Source organism: Monodelphis domestica, chromosome 6 (assembly GCF_027887165.1).
Source record: "Monodelphis domestica isolate mMonDom1 chromosome 6, mMonDom1.pri, whole genome shotgun sequence".
NCBI classification, from domain to species: Eukaryota; Metazoa; Chordata; class Mammalia; order Didelphimorphia; family Didelphidae; genus Monodelphis; species Monodelphis domestica.
Window position 1 is genome coordinate 201,351,215 of NC_077232.1, and position 18,372 is coordinate 201,369,586.

General features: G+C 36.7%; 1 long non-coding RNA gene across 1 annotated transcript in view; it reads right to left on the minus strand.

Annotated features, from left to right (window-relative positions):
• LOC103100002 (uncharacterized) overlaps positions 1–18,372 on the minus strand; it is a 33,500-nt gene that overhangs the window by 13,520 nt on the left and 1,608 nt on the right. The gene's annotated exons all lie outside the window — the stretch shown is intronic.

Here is an 18,372-nt window from a genome sequence, read left to right on the forward strand (position 1 = left end):
AATGTTTCTTTTCAGACCTAAAAGAGGCCCGAAGACCATAGTCTATCATAATGTAAGGTTTAATGAATACATAAAGAATACTTTTTATGTATTATGTATTATTTATTACATTATTTATGTATGCATTCTTTAATGAATACATTAAAGAATAATGTAAGGTTTAATTCCTACATATTATGAAGATAAACTCTTTCTTCAAGAAGAAAGTGAGAAGGCACAGGACATGTCAAGCACTGAATAATATGAAAATAATGGAATTAATTTTTCCCAAATAAATTGTCTTGAATATATTTAGAACATAACTGATTAGAGGGAACCTAAAAATGAACTCCAAAAGAAATAAATGGATGATGATGAGAAGAGGATTCAGCATTCAGTGAAAACAGTTCTGATATAAACTATTGAAAGAACCTTCAAAGATTGAGAAAGAGTGGATAAAAGAAAAGACATTGATTTTGATTTTCACTGTTTCTTAAAACTTAACCAGTTCAAAGTAGTCACTTGAATGAGAATACCAAGTGTCCAGAAACCATCTAAACCATCAAACATTTGATTTTCTTATCAAGGAGAAATATTGCTGACAAAGGCAATAGCACAAGTTTAGATTAAGAGTTCATTTGTCGACATCATTTTTTCTAGTCCAACTCCTTAACTGTATAAATAAGTAGCTGAGTTCTAAAGGAGGAATAATGATTGTTCCCAAACTCTCAGATGCAGTAGCCCAATTCAGGAATCATTATTTATTAGATGCTTTCTATATGCACAATGGGTTTTATACTATCTAGTACAGATTGAAAGATAAAAATAATATTGTCCCTGCCCCCAAGGAGTATACTTACTGCTGATAAAATGCTCACTTCACACCCAAATTTTCTAATTCAATTCTAGTTTTTTTTTTTTCTCCATGTCATGCTTCCTCTAAATATGAAAGGACAACATGACAAAAAGTTATAAGCATTGACCTTCCATACAAAAGACTAAAAAAAAAAATTAGAGAAGAAAATAAGCCTTTTGGAAGTTTCCATGAAGCAAATCCAGCTTAGCTTGCTCAGACAGAGAACATTTGAAGATCAAACTATCCTTAAACTTCAGGATATAATGCCCTTGGTTTGTAGAACTAGAAGTGGCACTAAGAAGATGATTGGAGAAAGACTTACTGGACCAAATCAAATACTTTTGAAAGGTTTCACCATTTTAATGCCATAGATATCAACATTTGAATTCTCATATTCCAAAGAAAGAAAGATTAAAAATCATGAATAGCATTGATACCAAAATATTATAACAAGAAATATACCAACACCCATCAACCCAGTTGCCTACTTTCTTTTCCCTTTAAAACTTTCTGGGAATAGGTATGCATCTATTGAGACTATCCTTGAAAATATGAGAATGGAAGAGAAGGGCATTTGCAGATGATTTTTCTATGGAGAATTTTCTGTAGATGAACCTATAGAATTGACTGCTGGCTTATAGAGAATATACTGCTAGAGAATATAATCCCACTGTATTTTTGTAGTAGAATAAAGAACATTTATAAGAACTTTCCTCCAGCAAGATGTTTTCTTTGCATGTTAAGGTCATGTAAGATTCCTTATTAGCTATAGTCACTTTTCCCAATGTTACTCAGACTATTGTGATAGAAATTTAAAAGCAAGAGAATAGGGAAGGTGGTAGGAGAAGAGGATTAACAAAAATGTTATCTATTGTTGTAGAGGTTGTCCTGTATGAAATTCAAATGAAAAATGAATGCCTTCCAGATAGATTTGTTAGCAAATTATGTTGTACTTGTTATATCAAGATCCAGAACACTACAAGACCTTTCTTTCTAAGTTCACCAGTCAATCACAAGTGATTGACCTAGACATCCATGCTGAAAAACATCCAAGTGGATTAAGAAAAGCAGTCACAGTGCTCAGAATATGGCATGCAGTTGGATGGACAACCTATTGAGGTAGTCTATCAAAATAAATATGATGGACAAGTTCTGTAGATGGACAATGACCAGAAGCCAGCAATGAATTTGGGAAATTGTGCCATGTTTTCAATGATTCCTAGTTGCTTAATGTCACAAAAGTCCATCATTTTAACACCAATATCCTGTCAGTGATGCTATGTGGCTGAAAACCATGGACTACCATGCTCTCAGAAGAATAAAAATTACAGGTGACCCAAAGGGCAATGGAGAGATGATGTAACTAGACTGTAGCTTATTACCAATAATGACTTATATGAGAGTAGCAGTATAAAAGTTATTATCCAGGGAGAACATACTGGGAAAGCAAGGTAGGCAAGTTAAATACAAACCTGAAGGATTAAATATAGACAGATTATGTGCTGCACTGATATTTACAAAATATGTTTTGAGTAGTTCCTCTGTGACAGTTTTGTATGGAACTATACGGAGAAGAATAACCCAAGAAAGCATTGAAGGATGAGATAAGAGATTGATCAAAGAGTCCCCATGAAAATGCAATAATTGATCTATTAAAGGAAGAAGAGAAATAGGAAGAAGAGAAAAAAGAGAAGAGGGAGGAAGAAGAGGAGGATGAATAGAAGGTGTGTTCAGGAAACAAGACCCACAGACTTTTCCATACTAAGCCCCAAAACCGATTTATGGAGGGGAATTCTTAGCACAGCAGCCACACATACATATTAATATATACCCATTTATGCTACTGATTGAAAAGTTCATATATATGTATGTATATAAACACAATAACTGTATATTTTATATGCATATATACATACATGGAATTTCCAATCAGGGACCTCTGTTTGGGCTGACCAAACTGTTTGGGGGTAAAGGTGGGGGTGGGGATAAAACATCATTTGATTTTAAAATCTGAACGCTAAATAGGAAGGGAGGTATCTTTACACTCATTCAGTTAAAGTGTTCTCATTTTTACAGAGGAGCTATTTGTATTCACAGCAACCTTTTAGCCACAGGATGCCATAAATCTCCAGTGGGTCAAACCACCCTGGGAGGACTCAGGACACTAGCAAATAATTCGCCTCTGTATAAACAACCTGAGAGGAAAACAAGCAATCAGTCTTCAGCTCTGAAAAGGTATTCCATTCAAACTAATTATACCAGGTCCAAACTTTGCAGCACTGACTGCTGTAGATTTTTTTCTCCCAATTTTTCTTCTAGTCATAGAGACAAGGCATGCAAAATTCATGTCCAGGTTAGACTGTAGATCAATCTCTTCCCAAGGAGACTAAGGTTATGAACTTTCACTATTCATGTAAGAAATGCAGCAATACAAAATCTGCCTGAAAAAAAGGTAAGAGACCTGAGGAAGGGGATAGGTCTTCACCTAGGGTAATAGAAAAGGGGTGACTGTCTGGGGGGAACAGCATATGTATATGTGCAGCTGTCTGAGAAGTTTAGAGAGAGAACATTTGTTAAGGGATGGAAAAAGGCATCATTAGTCTTTTGAATTGTTCCTTTTACCAGCCCCTAGGGGCAGGGAAAATCTTACTTTGAGGCTAATAGCATCTCATACTTGTAAAGTGCTTTATATTTTTTGAAACACTTTCTCACATTTTATTGAATTAAATTCAACAAACTCAGTTCAGTACTTAACAGTGAGCAGAGCATGGAATAGGAGATGCAAAGTTTAGATAAGACTTGGCCTCTGCTTTCTTGGAATTTATTGCACAACAGTGAAATATGTTACATACATGGGATGCCACAATATATGCTAAGTTCACTGGAGCGCAAAGCAGAGAAAGGAGGTACAAGGGTAGAAAGTCCATTCCTAGCAAGCATAGCAAAAGAAGAGAAAGTTATGAGTTAGACTTCATCCTACTTAGAGAGTAGTATTACCCCATTTCACAGATGAGGAACAGAGACCAGAGAGATGGTGTGACGTGGCCATGGCCACATCAGTGAAGGCTCAAGTATGAGAAGTCTATTGTCACACAATGATTTCCAGCATAAGAGAAGAAGTCAAAAGTTAAATATTGCTAAACTTTAAAATGTGAATGTATTCCTCAATGAAACTTAGTAAAACTGGGATTCCTAGAATTTCAATGAGTAACCTTTGGTTTTGCTTATTTTCTTTGAATAAGAGGGTATGTGTCAACAGACTCGCACATCTGACAGAGTCCAGATTTTTACATTACATACTGTACTTTATCACATGCTAGTCCTGAAGAAATCGTGCTATGCAAAAGTGTGAACAAATGAAGACTTTCTGGTATGAAAAGAGCAATTCTGATGGGAAATACATTCCTTTTCTCCTTGCTTTTTATGAGCCTCAAGACTATGTGAAATACATGACAAATACTGTGTGAAGAACATAGACAAACAACTCTATTAATGCAGCTGTGTGAACTTTCATACTAATGGCTCCCTACCCAGCTTCTACTCTGTTAGAGGATGGAAAATCTCATGTAATACAAGAAAACAATTTGCCAGAAGAGTCCTTGAGTTAAACCCGTAGATGGAAAGGAAGCTCTAGTCACTCCCAGAAGACCTCAAGAAGCCACCTTCAGAAAAGCAAAGTAGGAGACTCTATCCAGGTCAGAGGGAGTTGACATCTCAGCCCTCCAAATCAAGAGGCGATGATGCACTCCACTTAGCAACCATCAAGATAGATATAGGGACAAACCATTTGGCAGCAAAAGGGATCCACCTGGACCAGCTAATAGTAAGTTTGCCAAAGCCACTTCAGGCTTTGCACATTTGAGTTTGGCAGGAAAGATTGTAAGTGATGCCAGTACCAGGAATTCAGCCAGGAATGAAAAGAGAAGGGAATGATTTGGGCTCAGGCACTACTCCACATGTAAAGCAATTTGGGTTTTCCTCTCCCTTGATTTTTCTCCATGTATAACCCATTCTTACTTAAAAGAAGCTTCAACTTAGATCAGATCCTGGAACTGCAGATTCTCTAAATTCTTTTCTAACTTGATCTAGTCCTGCTTGATGGGAACATTTGTTGAACACATGCTGAAGAAGATGATTTGAAAACTTGAAAAGAGACAGGCTTCTGAAGTAATAATGAAATGGTCTCACATAGAGTAAAGTCCAAACCTGGAGATAATAAACTGTGGCAAACACTCCACCAAAGATTTGCTCTAAAGTCATGAAACCGACTTTGGGGTTGATATCCAGGAGGGCAAATTTCAGGCTCACTTCGTACTGCTGCTGGGTCATGGCCAACTTCAGATTTAATGATGATGTGGAATAGGATTGGCAGGACTATAAGAAGGAGTGAAGTTTCATTTTGTGACTTCATAAAGGAGAATTGAAGGGAGAGAAGATGAATTAAGAAGAAAAAGCATAATACAATAGAGAAAAGCACCAAGATTCGACTTAGAAGACCTGGGTTTTAGTTTCAGCTTTGCCATGAACTAACATTGTAATCTTACCTTGGCCTTGAAGTTGAAAAAATGTATTTCTATCCCCTCTTTTCAGAGGTGGTGGAAAATAGGTGTGAAATATCAAATATTCAATCAGATATAGAGGAAAGATTACTTAATATAGTTGAACTTTTCTTTTTCTCTTTTTGATTGAAACATTTTTCCACTTTATTTTTCATAACATGGCTAGTATGGAAATATATCTTGCATGACTTCACAGGTATTATATCATATTACTTATCTTCTCAATGAGTTGGGTATGGTTAGAGAGAAGGAGAGAATAAAACTATGAATAATTGTTCAGGACGGCTTGCCAAAGAAAGAAGGGGAGGGGATATATTCAGAAATTAAGAATACAAAAAAACCAAACTTTATTAATTAAAATAATATTTTAAATCATGTCCTTGGACAAGTCACTTAAACTATTTGAACCTCAGTTTTTCATTAATGTATATATGACCAATACTGGTACAGTTTATAATGCTCCCCCAACTCATCCAGGATCACTCTTCTCTATATATTTCCATAAATCTCCCAAAGGGCCACCCAAGACATTAGATTGCTTGACCTAAAATGGGTATTATTGTAGCACACAGACGATTCCTCTGTTATCTCTTCTCACTACATGAGATTAAAAAAAAATGTCAGGCAGATATCTTTGGTCAATATTTTTTAAACCAGTGTTTGTGCTCAATTCATTTTTGACACTATGACCCATCTCTTCATTGTTCTGTTGTTATTATTATATTTATAAATGTTTCTTTAATGGTCTGAACCTACATTCTAGAAAAGATCATTTCCTTCATGGGTCATCTGAGAAATATTCATCAAAGCATGTTTAGAAAAGCTGTTAAGAGTTGGTTACTTGAGATGTGGCCATCTGGTTAAGAAGTTGTTCCTTTTCTCAGCTCTACCAATAAATGGAAGGTTCTTAGGAAAACAGGATCATAGATTTAAAGTAAGAAAGGATACTAGAGACCATCTAGTCCAAATTCCTCATGAAGATTAAGAGAATTGACTGAAGTCTTTCAAGGACAAAGTGGCAAAGGGGGATTTGAATCTGAGTCTTCTGACTCCAAAGACCTTTGTTCTTTTCATCTCTGCATTGCACCAGATGCATCTCCTAGTCCAGAAGCAGGACTTAAGTGGAAGGAGGGACGTTGTTTTAGAAAAAAGGATGTGAAGTCGAAAGACCTGGACTCAAATCCCAGATTTGCTCTATACCACTTACCTATGTAACATTGGGCAAGAGACATCTTTAAAAATAAAAGATTGGACTGCATGCTGTTTTAAGGACTTTCTAGCTCTAAATGTTTTTGAATATATGAGGAAAAATTAGTTTAGTAGGAATCTTTACAGAGACCAACATTGGAAAGGTAGCATGAAATACTGTCAGTAGGCTAACACATGAGCTTTTCTAGTAGGAAAGAGGCAAGTTTAGAGAAAATAAAGTTTCACCTGAAGGGTAAAACTAGTTGTGAACATCTGTCTAGTCCATCTATAATGCAAACAACTAAGACAAAAAAAGGGTTTCCAAGGAGTGAGTCACTCTTCTCCATATCCTCCCATAAATTTTCCAAAAGGCATCAACCCAAGATATTAAGGCCCTTTCTCTAGATTATTTGCCATAAAGTGGTTATCATTGCAACTTACAGACTGTTCCTCTGTTATCCCTTATAACTGCCTTCATTGTCTAGACAGATACCTCTTGGTCATTATTTTTTACACAAGGGTTTGTGCTCAATTCATTTCTTTACCTCTGAGGGAGAAGTGCTGTACTGGGGGGGTGGGGGTGGGGGGAGAATGGACTCTGAAATCAGGAGGCCTGAGTTCCAACTGCACCTCTGGCAATAAAATATGGACAAGTATCCTAACCTCTCTGACCCTCAGTTTTTTTAATATGTAAAATGAGGGAATTGGATTAGATGGTCTCTGAGATCACTTCCAGCTGTAGAGCCCTGATCTAGGGGAAAAAAAAAAGACAGCTGCAAGGTCAGTGTATGATAGCCTGAAACTCGTGGGATAAAACATTGAAGGTCAGAGATAGAGATACTATTGTTCTTCAAGAAGAAAAAGAGACTCAAAATGTTCCTTTCTTCTTCCTTTCCTTCCTTCTTTCTACCTTCCTTCTTTCCTACCCTCCTCATTCCTCCCTTCCTTCCTTTTTCCTTCCTTTCAACATGAATAATACAGAAATTTATTTTGTATGACTGTACATATTTGTAATTGGTTTTATTTTTCTTACCTCCTCAATGAGTAGGGAAGGTGGAAGAGGAAGAGAAATTAAAAGTGAAAATAAAATTGAAATTCTCTCTCTTTCTTTCTTTCATTTTATCCTCATAATCATCCCAGAAAAATAGATGCTGTTATTATCTTTATTCTCATTTTTCCACTTAATGGAACTGAGGCAGAGAACAATTAAGTGACTTCCCCAGAGTCATGTAGCTAATATTTATCAAAGGCTAAATTTGAACGTTTCTTCTTTACTATAGGTACAACATGCTATCTACTGTGCAACCAAGTTCCCCTAGTGTTTATAACATGGGGTTGAATCTAATATGATGAAATCTAACATGATTATTATCAAGCTTTATACTTGGCTCAAAAAAATCAACTTCCCAAGTGAAGATGGAGGGATGTATGGCTAGATGGTAGTCTAAACAAGATTTGGGGATTTTATTAGATGCCAAACTCCACATGAAGCTACTGAGTATAGTTTCCACAACTAAAAAGGTAATTGTCCTTCTATTCTACTGTCAGATCTTATTTGGAGTATTCTATTCAGTTTGGGGCACCACAGATTTAAAAAGTCTTTGGCAAATTAGAGATCATACACAAGAGAGCAATCACTATGATGAAGGGTACACATCATATGAGGATCATTTAAAGGAACTGTCCATTTTCATCTTGTTGAAGGAAAGACTCGTGGAGAACACAATAACTCTCTTCAAGAAACAGTTTGAAGTGGTCGAGTAAAGTACTTGACCTGAAATAGCAACGTAAGTATGGGAGGTGGACCTCCCAGGATTGTTGTAAAGATTGAACAAATGGGATAATAGTTTTAGAAAGTGTTGAGCATAGTACCTGGCACAAAGTAGGAACTCTCTCTATATATATATATATTTGTCCTTTCCTTACCAAGTGGGGAGAGATCAGAAAAATTAATTTCCTAACAATTAGAGCTGGTAGGATATGCTGCCTTGAGAGGTATGTGGTTCTCTACATTGGAGGTCTTCAAGCAGAGACTCTGGGCAACTTCTCATTGAGTATTTAATATCCATGGTCCATTTGGGGTATGAGATGGACTCTCTATTAAAATTTATACTTCTGTGATTTCCTTTTAATCCTGTATCATTCAAGTTGTGGGTCTCAGACTAGGAGGTAAGACTAAGATCTCTCTAATTAAGTTCAGGAATCCTCGCAGTTATGTCATAAGAGATCTGGGAAAACCAAGAACTTGATTCATTATCTAATCCAGAGAATTTTGAGTGACTGATTCTAAACTAGAAATGGAATAGTTTTAAGAATATTTTTCCTTGTACATTTGCTTTCATGATCATATCAACCAATTAAAATTTCTTTCATTCTATATATTTGTGTATATTTCCCACCTTTTGTATTTTTTCTTGTCATGGAAAAGTAAGAAAAAAGGTTTTCAAAACTTATATAGAATTTGTAGGTTGTAGGTTGACTAAAAAGATAGAATGGCATAGAAAGATAGATTCAAAGCTTGACTCCCCTTCCATAAATAAGAAACAAGGAAATAGGAAACCAGATTGGTAGAAGTGTTATGGGTAAATATTATTGGTGGAGGAGGTTGATAAAGCTATCAGGGTTTACTAGATATTGATAGGAGATTGATAAAGTTGTGGAAGTCAGTTTGGTAAACCAGCAGCTCTATTTATTACAGAGGAGAAGTTTGGATAGGAGTAGAAGGTAATTACAAAATTCCTTATAACATGAGTGAAGGAGGTCAATGCTTGCCAGGAGTTGGAACCTGAAGGAAGCTGAAAGATGCCTCGAGTATTAGGGACTTTCTGAGTCACTCATTGAAGGCATTTCTCAGCTTTACAAGGTAAGTATTTTATAAGAACAGTTGATATTTACACTTCAAGGTTTGCAAACTACTTCACAGAGATTATTGACTTTGAATGTCATAAAGAACCTGATAGGTAGGGATCATTATCATCCCAATGTTATAGATGAGGAAACTGAGGCTTAGAATGCCTAGATGAATTTCCTACAGTCATATGTCAAGTTATTATCAGTGGTGGCCAGTAAACCCTGACTCCAAGCCTGGTCCTCTTTTCCCTACACTGTTACCTCTGAATTCTGTGAAATCACATTGTTTCAAGAGTTCAAATTGTTTGTTTAAGCAGTTCCTAATAGCAATCAATGGGTAGAATATTAGTCTATGGGAATAAGGGATGAGGGATTCCTAAACAGCCTACTTTCCTCATGAATAATAAGAATCAGATCATTCTATCTCTTCTTTCTCTTTTTCCTCCTCATTCTTCTTCCTTCTTTCATCTAAATTAAACAAATCAGGCTAAAAAGTCACATGCAACACAATTTAAATTTTTGCCTGGCTAATTTAGAAAAGAGATTTAAACCACCACATTGAATAAAGTTTAATATGATTGCCATTTAATTTTATACGTCGCTTCATATCAAGATCACTGAAACAAATTCTAGTTTCTTCTAATCTTGACTGCTTTCACATGTGCCACTCTTGCTGTGATTAGAATTTGTCTTATTTCATAAATTCAAGTCCCTATCCCTTTTGTATTCATTCCCCTACATCCTTCTTTCCCCCTCCTGATTCCTTTAATCATAATAGTATCATAAGATTTAGAAGGACTTTGAGGAGAAATCTGTTCCAACCCCTTCATTTTACAGATAAGGAAATAGGCTCAGAGAGATTAAGTGACTTGCCTTAGGTCATACCAAACCAGGTATATCTTCCATTCCCAGATTCCATGATCTTCCTACTACATTACTCTGCTTCTGTTGACTTGCAGTTACATAATAAAAATCAAAACAAAACTTTTTAAGTAAAATACTTTTATAAAAAATCATCAAAAATTCTTCACTCTTAAATGTGATCAGTCACTTCATCTCAGCAAATGCATAGCAGCCCAATGTAATTACATTAAGTGGCAATACACTATGAATTTATGAGAGCTGGTGAATAATTCTTCTTGCATCCACACTGCCTTTCCATAAGGAGATTGCCATGAATTAAGCAGAAATCACATAAATTGACACCCACTGTCATTTAATCTCTTGATATTAGTCACTGATTCTCAAAAAGAGGGGGAAGGGAGAAGCAGTATGCTGGACACACACACACACACACACACACACACACACACACACACACACACACATATATATATATATATATATTTTTTTTTTTTTTTTTACATTTTAAAAACTTTTATCCAATCCCTGCAAAAGGCATTTGGCCTGTTTCTCTCCCTTCAATCCTGCACACTGGAGTTAAACCAATAAATAATCTTTCAATTATCTGGAAGTGATTTTTTTAAACCCACACCAATATAGAATGGTATCCTTTAGTAGTGTTTTTCAAGTAGGCGTCAGAAATGCTAGCAAATGACTTGCTTTAGCCAAATCTGTACAGGCAAAGTGAAAAATGGTTGACCTTTTACATGGACAATTCAATCAGGGGAAACTTTTCAGACTGAATTATTCAGGTGAATCAACAAAAGTGTGGTTCTTTCCTCAGTACCTTTGTCCAATACTCTTTGGACAGAGAGAATAATGAAGTGGGAGTCAGAAAGCTCCAGATAAAGTTAGAACTAGGAAGTCTTGCATCCGGGGCAAATAGCACAACCAACCAACCACTCCCAGGTGAGTGTCCCAAAATGAGCCTTTAAAGGCTAGTGAAGAATGGAGTAGTATATGGTAGCTTCTAATTATATCTATTTATTCTTGTAACTAGGTGCTGCACTCAATTGTTTCTATGCTATTAGTTGCTCTGCACAAGTTATAGCTCTGTTCTTGCTCTATCCCACGCCACCTCGCCTGACCAACTGCTGCCTTATTGATTTTCCCAGTGTTCCTGTTTCTTACCTCTTCAAGTCCATGATTAAACAACATGTGTGTGTGTGTGTGTGTGTGTGTGTAGAGTATCTGGAGAAAGGGATTGAACTTAATTTTTCCACAGCAATTAATCTATCAAAAAGCATTTGTTAAATGTCTGCTGTATTTCATACTTTTTTTAGGTGTGAAAGGTACAAATACAAAAAACTCTGCATGTTGTCTGGCACATAGTTGGTGCTTAACATTTATTGGCTGACAAAAATAAAACATTTTCTGCAGTCAGCATGCTTACATTTTAACGGAGGACATTTAACAAGTATATGCATATAGATGTTCTTGTGAAGGGGTCCTCAGGATGAGGTGTGTGGTAAAGTTGGCAAGCTAAAGCTTAACACAAGATGGAAGGAGCTGTGCTAAGTTCACCTGGAGAGAGAGATGTACTCGGGTGGTGATCCAGAATCCCAAGTGTGAGGTAGGTACTTTGGTAATCCCCATTCTATGTATGAAGAAACTGAATCAGAAAGACATTAAGTGATTTACCCAGGGTCACTTAGTTATTAAGTGAGAGGCAGGATTTGTCTTTCTCCCAGTCCAATGTTCTATCCTCAGTAATATCTAGATGCCTCTAGAATAGAATATTACAATTTCAATAAGTTCAAGATTAATTTGATGCCATTGGAATGGAGGTTTCACCCCACAGAGACTCTAGAACTGTGTAATTTTATTTTCAGTAACTTCATCAATCACAAGTCATTGTATTCATTGGTTAGACCCAAGAAGGAAGTACTCTAAACATCCTTAAAGAAAATACTTGAAATGGATTCATCAGTTCCTCATATTCCTCTCTGGGTCCTTTGAATATGTGTGAAAATGAGTCAGAAGTTAATCCTTAGCCATCATTTAAAAACCTTTGATGACTTTATAACAAAGTACTCTTTGCCACTGTGACTTCATTTGCTGCCCCCTCTGAATCAGGCCATCCTCTTTTCTAAGTTGGATGTGCAGGTGATTTCATAACTTTATTATGATTCATAATGGAGATGAATGGGAGAGGGATCATTTTTCATCACTTTATGAACTCCTGAGAACCTGTTGGTTCAAGAAGTGGTAAGATAATAGAATCACAATAGCATCATTTTAGGCATATAAGGGAGTTTAGAGTTCAACATCCCAGCTTAGAGATTCAGAAAACCAGAGGGGACATGATTTTCAGGTGATGAGAAGGCAGAATTTAGATCTGAACCCAATTCCTCTGATTCAAATCCAATTCCTAATCTGATCCCAAATTCAATGCTATTTTACTACCATTCTATAATTTAGCTCAATGACAGGGTCCCAGTGTTGGAGGGGCTCATGCTTCCTTAAGACGGGGTACACTTCTCCCTGGGGCACACTCTACCCAAGATTAGTTTTCCCCGAGATTCTATAGGGGTAGAGACTAGAATCTGGAGAACAAATAACCCACTCTCCTGATAAGTTGACACTAAAGGTATGATTTTCTTTTGAGAATATTGTTCTAATTCTAAGCACACATTCAACTGCCCCCTTTTTTAATCTCCTCTCCCTATGTACACATATATAAGCATGTGCACAAAAGACACATTATCTTTAGAAGTTGTTTCTGCAATTATTCCTTGAGAAGTGGTCTGGCTACCCAACTTTCTGTCCCATTTCACGTTTTGTGTGGTTTTGAATTGAGTCAAATTTAATTGGATCAGGACACCCAATTAGTGTTATAGTTCTCTTCTGCTCTTTCACCACCCTCTGGGTTAAAAGGTTCATGTCTCTCTTGCTCATCACTCTCATTCTGACAGCCAGTCAGATAGAACCAACCAGACAGAACAATGTTGCTCCATGGTTACACCTCGTGCTCACTAAGATGACGGGTGACCCCTCATACCCATTAGAGACTTCTGTTCCCACAGACTGATCCAATCCTCAATGCAAAATATGTTCTTCTATTTAAGCTATCATTTTTCTCCTCTTCAATTTTTCCTGAGTTCTCTTCCTCCAAACAACAACAACACTCTACTCTATCAGCAGCAGACATCTGGGAGAATTGGAGGGACTTCAGACTAAAATATAAGAAATTATATATTTTTTTGATCTGAACTTGCAGTTCGGGAACTCCAAACGAGGAAATTCTATCCACAGATTCAGAATGGCAGTTTCTGTACTACTCATAGTCTTAAGGAGTTGCCTAGGAAACAGAAATTGAAGAAATTTGCTCAGAATCACATAGCTAATACATATCAGAGGCAGGACTTGAACCAAAATCTTTGTTACTTGCCTTATCCATAGGTGTTGCCTTCTTATAAGTCACTAAAGAGTTATGGCAAGATATATTCCCTGAAGAGCCTGATGGGAATCATTACAAACAGAAGTCTTAGATTTGGGCAAGAAATACTCAAAAGTCCTCCTCATTGACTAGCCTTCAGATAAATGGGGAAGTGCAGTGACCTATGGAACTATAATTATCTCCTTTGATAAGGCACAAGTTATTATTTGGCAACAAGGAAGACTTTTAAATGAAGGAAATCCTTGAGTTCTCATAACCCAGAGCTCACATGTATTACTTCATTGAGTGGGTAGGGTAAAGATAAGAAAAAGGCACCTAGAAGTTACCCCACCATCATCATGCTTCCGACCTGGTTGGAGAAGAAAAAGTCTTTCGAGGATAATGTACCACCACACTCAAATCCTGAAGAAGAGAGGGTCCCCATGGAAAAAAGGAAGGCTGCCTGATATAACAATTAGAGCAATGGCAGAGGGAACTCTTCAGTTGAAGACTTCATAACAAGAAGCTCACTCCAAATAACCAGGCACAATAACATATGCAGGTACACAGATCAATAATTAATCAATCAACATTTATGAAGTGCTTACAATGAGCCAGGCACTCTATTAAGGGCTAGAGGTCCAAAGGAAAAATTAAACAACTGTTTCTGGCATTTTAGGTTACCCTAAAAACTATGATTCCCAGCAAAACTAAGATTCTCAGAAAAAAACCATGATTCCCAGAACCCTACTCACTCCCTGTCATTACATGCTGATGTACACAGGATATAAATTGGGTGAAGGTCTGTCTCTCTGTCCTTTTTTCTTCCTGTTGCAGCTTTGGGGGAGCAGGACTTTTTTGAGCAGGTAGAAAAAACTTAATCACATTGTTCTATTTTGTTAGATAATAAACTTTGTAAAAATGATACTTGAAGTATTGGACATTAAATCCTACAGTGTGTATGTATACACTATATATACACATATTGGTATATTTATCTACTCCGTATGTATTGCACTGACCGAATATATGTTTATATCTACACATTTGCAAATATGTGTGTGGGTATAGATAGATGTATGGATCCAGAAAAATGGCAATAAAAACAGGGGACTTCATGGTCATAGGAAGGGCTCTAGCAGTTGGCGGTCATCAAAAAGACTTTGTGTAAAGGATGGTGCTTGAGCTGAGTCTTGAAAGTAGTAAGGCTTTCTATGGGGCAGAATTAAAGAAGTGCATTCCATACTTGGGCAAATGCAGAGACTGAAAATGAAGTACTGTGGATAAAGTACACAATGAAGATCAGTTATGCAGAACTGTAAAATGAGAGAAAGGGAGTTAGGACATAATGAGGCTGGTAAGGTAGGCAGGCATCACATGGAAAAGGACATTAAAAGCCATAGAGAGAAAAATATTTTAGCCTAAAGGCAATAGTGAGCCACTGAAGTTTATTAACATTAGGAGAATTGGACACAACCATTAAGGCAAAATTTTTGGTATAATTTTATTTTGAAATAAGGATGTTGATCCTATATTTATTTTCTCTGCTTGATGGATACCAAAAGAAACAAATGCCCCACCAATTTAATTGCTGTGCTTAATCCTGGGAAGTATTCTTGAATTCCAATTCTCTGTTAAGTAGGGAAACATGACCAGAACTACACTCAAGGAAAATTACTTTGGCAGCTATGTGAATGATGGATTAGAACTTAAGGGAGGGATATAACCCAGCAGACCATTACAGTAGTCCAGGCAAGAGGTGATCAGGGCATAAACTAAAGCAGTCACCATTTGAGAAGTGAATAGGCTACTGATATGAGAAATGTTGTGGCATCTGGCTGGCTACATGGGATGAGGGAGAGTGAGGAGTAGAGGATGTCAGTTTGTGAACCTAATAGACCTAGAGGATAGTGATGCATTCAGGGGAAAAAAATGAAAATCTTAATGGGTAGGGAAAGGAGAGAGGGAAAATTTGGAACTGAAAGTTAAATAAAATTGAATTTTAAAACTTCAGAAACATTTTATCCATTAATTAATTTATTTAGAATATTTTTCCATGGTTACATGATTCATGTTCTTTTCCTCCCCTCCTTTCTCTCCCCTCCCTGAACTGATGAGCAATTCCACTGGGTTATACATGTATCATTGTAAAACTTTAGAAATTAAAGAAAACTTAAAAAAAAAGAATGCCAAGTTTGAATGAAAAGTTGGTTTAGGAGGAAAGATAATGAGTTGGGCTGTGTAGTTTTGTGTGCCTAGGAGGGACGCTATGTTCGAAATGTCCAAAAGACAGTGATATATATAGTCAGAGTTTAAATAGATGTTCATTCACTCCATATTTTTATGTATCTGTGTATCTGCACCCTTATCTAGGTCTTGGGAGAAAGACTCAAGCTTAATATATAGAGCTATGAGCAATTTGTCTAAAGATGATACTTTTAAATAATGGGAACTGATGAGGTCACCTAGTAAGAGACTGAAAAGAGAGTAAAGGAGAACTCCTTGGTGAATATTCACACTTAGGGAATGTGGTAGAGATGATGGGTCAATAAAGGAGACAGAGAAAAAGTGGTCAGATAGGTAGAAGAATCACCAGAGAATACATTATGAAAACTCAGAGAAGAGAGAGGAGCCAGGAGGAGAGGGTGGTCGATATTTCAAATGCTGCCATTTCAAATGCAGACAGGGAAAGAAGGGTGAATACTGAGAAAAGGTCATCAGATTTGACAATTAAGAGATTGTCAATAACTTTAGAGAAAGCAGTTTCAAATGATGAGATCATAAGGCAGATTACAAAGAAGTGAATGAGAAATGGAAGCAAGGAATAAAGACAACATTTTGTGGCCATATGGCTGAGAAAGAGAAGAGTCATATATCTGGATAGTAGCTTGTACAAACAAGAACGGTTGTCATAGTGGGGAATTTTTAAGACTAGGAACATTGGGCTTATTTAAAGGAAGCAGAGACGGAACAAGTAAATGAAAGACTGAAATTCAGGAGGATTGGGTATAATCATGGAAAAAATCATGCAGGGAAAACAGGAAAATGGTATCAAAAGCCCAAGGATAATGATTGGCCTTGGTAAGAAATTCTAAATCACTATCAGAGAAATGAATAAAGAAGAAAAGAGGGGAGGAGAACATCTAAGGTTCTCAAGATGAAAAAAAAAAGTAGAAGCAACATATTATAATGGTTTCTATTTCCTCAGTAAAGGATGAGGTGAATCTACCAGTTTAGAAGGGGGTAGTGGGCAGAGTGGGGTTTGTCCCTCATCCCACCTAGAACTTTGTGATTCTTTTCTTCCCTTTTAGATGCTACATTTGACTCTTTCTTCTCAATGTCCATTTCTCAGGCTTTTAATATTGGTATGGTTCAGATCATCATTCTGAACCCTGTAGACAAAATGGTCCATTGGATTTGGACCTGGATTTGGGATAGAGAGCTGTTTCGCCTTGGACAGGTCACTTACTGTGTTACTATTTACCATTAGCCTCTTACCATCTTTAGGTAATTTTCTTTAACTGTAAAAATTAGGGGATTTTCCTAAATGACCTGTAAGACACTTTCTATAACTCTAAAGCTATGAACCTATAATGCTATTTGCAAAGGGATTTCTTGACTATAACCTTCCCTATATTGCTCAAACTAGAAAATCTCTGATCAAAACCATGGACACTCAGCCAAACTCTATGGTATGTTAAAGAATTTACCAACATGAAATCATTTCAGTAGGAAATTATTCTTCTAACCTATGCAGATCTAAATCTTTCTGTAACTAGTAGAGGATTTTCATCACTCACTGTGACCACAAATTCATCAGGCAGTGTCCAGTGCTCTGGTGATAGCCTCTCCGAAATCCTGCAAAATAGACATTCTATATGCATTCTGTCTCCAGGCCAGGAGAACACTAGAGCCAGCTTGTTACTAGCTTGTGGGAGTTCACTGTTAAACTTTCAGTGAGAGCATTTATACCTCAGAAATCAGCAAATTACCAATCAGGGCTTGATGCATTGTTTTGTTGACTGTCTAGGCTTAAGAAAGTAATGGAGAAAATGTTAATAATGCAGATTAAATTTAAAAGTGTGTCCTGTGTACTTTTTTTTTTTTTTTAGGAAGAAGTCTGTTGAACATTTATCAGTGTACCCTTTAGCCAAGCTTATTTTCATATTCACTTGATAATTGCTCGTCTCCTCTCTTTTATGTTATCTTCTGTAGTTTTTCTAGTTGAAAAGTGTTAACTGAGTTATTAATTTATTTGCTTAAAGAAATGCCATCTGTTTATTAATTTTATTAGCAGAATTTCAAGGCAGCTCATTTGGAGCATTAATAGAGATATAATGTGAGCCAGCTAGATGGCTCAGGGGATAGAGAGCCAGGCCTTGAGTCGGGAGGACATAGATAAAATCTGGACTCAGATGCTTCCTAGTTGTGTGATCCTGGACCAGTCACTTAACCCCCATTGCTCAGCCCTTACTGCACTTCTACTTTAGAACCAATAGACAGTACTGATTCTAAGATGGAAGATAAGAGTTATTAGAGAGAGAGAAACAATGACATGGTGGAAAATGCTTTGGACTTGGATTCATGAGAGGCTTAGGATTGCATCCCATAGTCAACACTTAGTAGCTGCATGACCATGATCAAGCCATTCAAATTGA